Raw genomic sequence first — 3,713 nt, 5'->3', positions numbered from 1 at the left:
TACAAATCAAACATAACTTTTCTTTCATTTGGGAAATAATTTATTCGTTTGATATCAAATCATTAGATTTGGGGGCATTCTTTCTTGACTGGGCTCGTAACGGTAATGGCCGCCATTTTGGAATGTCTCTTCATTTGGAAAATGGGGGCGGGGCTTAGGCCCTTTTATACCGCGCCTTCGTGTTTAAGTGCTTTCAATAGACTACGATTCTGTCTCTCAACCTCACCATTAGCTTGGGGCCATAATGGTGTGCTTGTCCTGTGTTGAATGTCATTTGCTTTTAGGTATGTTTCAAATTCTTCCGACACAAATTGAGGACCGTTGTCTGTTTTAAGCGATTCAGGGAGACCATGGGTACAGAAAATCTTGTCTAAGCTTTCTATGATCTTGCACTACAGATCTCACAATATCAACCTCATAATACCTGCTGTAGTAGTCCACAACTACCAACAAATACTCTCCAGAAGGTAGTGGTCCCCTGCCAGGTCTTTCCAGGGTTGGGTGGGGAACTGTGTGTCGCATGGGTTCGGGTGGGTTGGATGCCCCTACCAGCTGACACCCATGACAGGCTCTACACTTCTGTTCCACCTGTCTATCAATCCCTGCCCACCACACTTTAGTCCTTAGTCTTTGCTTTGTTTTGACTACCCCTTGGTGCCCCTCATGACCCAACTCTAGAACTTGTTTCCGTAATTTGGTAGGTATCAACAATCTAGTCCCCCTTAGTACTAGCTTACCAAGGGTAGACAGTTCCTGTCTCACAGCCTTGTATTGAGCTGGAGCACCATCCCAATTCTCTGTTAGGATGCAGTCCCGAAGTTGTTTAATCTCAGGGTCGACTGCAGATTCCCTCTCAATCTCCTCTATCGGTATAGCTACAGGTGCTGCCATTTCTGCAACATGACGGATGTACTCGTCCGCGTCAGTGTTGATGCACACTCCTTTGGCTCCCGTAAGCCTCGAAAGTGAGTCTGCAATGTTCTCCTTTCCCGGTATGTGTTTGACTGTGAAATTGTAGGGTTGTAATCTCATCACCCAGCATTCTATGCGTGCAGAAGTCCTGGACTTTGTAGAGTAGATTACTTCCAGAGGCTTGTGATCTGTTAGCAGCACAAATTCCACCCCATACAAATAAAAGTGGGATCTTTCACATCCCCAGACTAAACCTAAAGCTTCCTTGTCGGTCTGGGAGTAACGTTTCTCAACATCAGTGAGACTGCGACTTGCATAAGCTATTACTCGCTCACACCCATTCTGCACTTGCGTGATTTGATTTATGATTTATAAGGCTTCTACCACTATTACACATATGAAATAGCGGTAAGGTTGACACAACAGAGCACGGCTCCAACTCAAGTGTAACCTCGGTTAGTAAGCACTGTCACTGGGGGTGGTCACTGCCAGAGGGTTTATTGCGTCCCCAGTGGTTCTTTTACGTCCCTTCGGTTCAGGTTTAGTGTAGTACAGCTTAAAGAGACGGGAACTCCGGTTTAGTGTCCTTATCCGAGAAGACTGGAAACACGGGAGAATAACTTCAACTCACTTGTGACAAATTCGATTCAAGGCAGGAACCCGGAAAAATCCCCAGTTTGAGCCAGGATTCGAACCTGGGCCACAGCGGTGAGAGGCCGACGCGCTAACACACTAGGCCACCCATGCTTCCACCCTAAGCCTACAGGGCTTGCATTTGTTACTAGCCTCGTAGACATTCTTGTCAAAGTAAGCAAGAGTGTTTGCTTTGCTTAGATCTTTCTTTAGAGTGTCAAATGCATTCTGTTGCTCTTGACCCCATACAAATTCCTCTCCTTTCCTAGTCAGCCTCCGCAGTGGCTCTGCTGTTGTAGCTAAATCTGGTATAAAGCGTGCACTGAAGTTGACTAGTCCTAGGAAACTCCGTACCTCTCCTGCTGTCTGCGGTTCTTTAGCACTCAATACTGCTTCCACCCTGGATTCTGTGGGACCAATCCCCTTGCTTGACAAGAGATAGCCCATAAATGTCAGTTCTGACATCCTGAAAACACACTTCTCTTTATTCAGAGTCAAACCCTTGTTCTTTAGCAGATCAAGAGTCTTCCGTAGCCTTGCATGATGTTCCTCCACAGTGCGACCATGTACGATTATGTCGTCATGAATATTATAGGTTCCTTCGCAGCTTGACAATACTTGCTGCACAATGTGTTGGTATAGTTCTGTTGCCGACGAAATGCCAAACATGAGCCGCTTGTACCTGAAGAGACCTTCGTGTGTCGCAAATGTGGTGATAACCCTAGACTGTTCATCCAACTCAATCTGATGGAATCCCCACTTGAGGTCTAGTTTGCTGAATGTTGTACTCCCATTCAAGTTGTGCAGAATCTCATCCACAGTGGGTATCGGGTGTCGTCCCCGTACCACAGCCTCATTAGCCATTCCCATGTCAACACATAGACTTATTTCTCCTGATGGTTTGGGTGCTATAACAACTGGACTAACCCAAGGTGTAGGCCCTGACACTTACTCGATGATATCAAGGTTCTTGAGCTCCTCAAGCTTCTGGTTTACCTTGTCTCTTAGCCCAAAGGGTATGGGTCGTGCTTTCTGTGCAACTGGTCTTACAGTCTCATCAACATGTATGTTAGCTTGGAAATATTTTAATTTCCCCACTCCAGTAAAACACTCCTTGTACTCTTCAAATAGTTCATCCTCTTGAACCGTATTCACTTGTATCCGAAGAACTCCTAGAATTTCACTGGTCTGTCTACTCAGTATAGGTCTTGCCTTCTCTTCAATAACAACAAAGCGAGCACAACATGACAGAGATAGATAGATAGTTTATTTCAAAAAGATTGCATGGCAGCTAAAAAACACTTAATTGCGCAATTTACATCGAGTAAAAACGAAAAAAAAGGAATAAAAATATAACTATATATATGTATATTACAGGTAATAAACTAAAATGCGACTATGATAAGAGAAAAGCTATATACTATAAAATGAGCGAATATGATATGTTCAGTTAGGATTATACTTTAAATTTAGTGGTGCAACTGGATGCCATGGCCGGGATGAAAGATCGCCTAAAACGTTCGGTTCGGCAGCGCGGGATTGAGAATGTTCTGGATTGTCTAAGACTATAACCACACTGGTTCTTAGGTGGTAGGATGTTCGCTAGCTTATGGTTAGGGCAGGTGGAAATAGACGAGAACAGATTAAGACAGAGTTCGCCCCGTCTGTCCTTCAAAGACTGTAAGCCATAGCTGGCAAGGCAGTCCTGGTAGTTAGCTTGTGGTGACACAATGGACATTACTCTTTTCTGCACTCTCTCGATCTCGTCACTGAGATATGCTGGGAGGGCATTGTGGAAACCAGGCGCGCAGTATTCTAAAACTGGCCTAATAGTGGAAAGATAAAAGGCAATAATGTCCATAATAGGGAGTTGGGCTCTTTTTAACATTACAATGAAGCATAATCGCTTATTGGCCTTTTTAATACATTCGGAGACGTGGGCGTTACATTTGAGATCTTCTGTTATGGTAACTCCAAGGATCTTCGCGTTCGTGACAACGGGGAGCTCATGATTATCAATCACGAGGGGAGGAAAGTTGTGAATGATTTTCTTAAAGTCAAACCTCAGCTCCTTGCACTTTTCAGCGTTAAGTTGCATTCCCTGAGATTGCGACCAGGCCTCAACAGCGGATACTGCTGATTGCACGTTTCCAGGGGAGCCTCGGGGA

This window comes from Nematostella vectensis, chromosome 2 (genome assembly GCF_932526225.1).
Source record: "Nematostella vectensis chromosome 2, jaNemVect1.1, whole genome shotgun sequence".
Taxonomy (NCBI): Eukaryota; Metazoa; Cnidaria; class Anthozoa; order Actiniaria; family Edwardsiidae; genus Nematostella; species Nematostella vectensis.
This window is presented reverse-complemented; position numbering follows the sequence as displayed.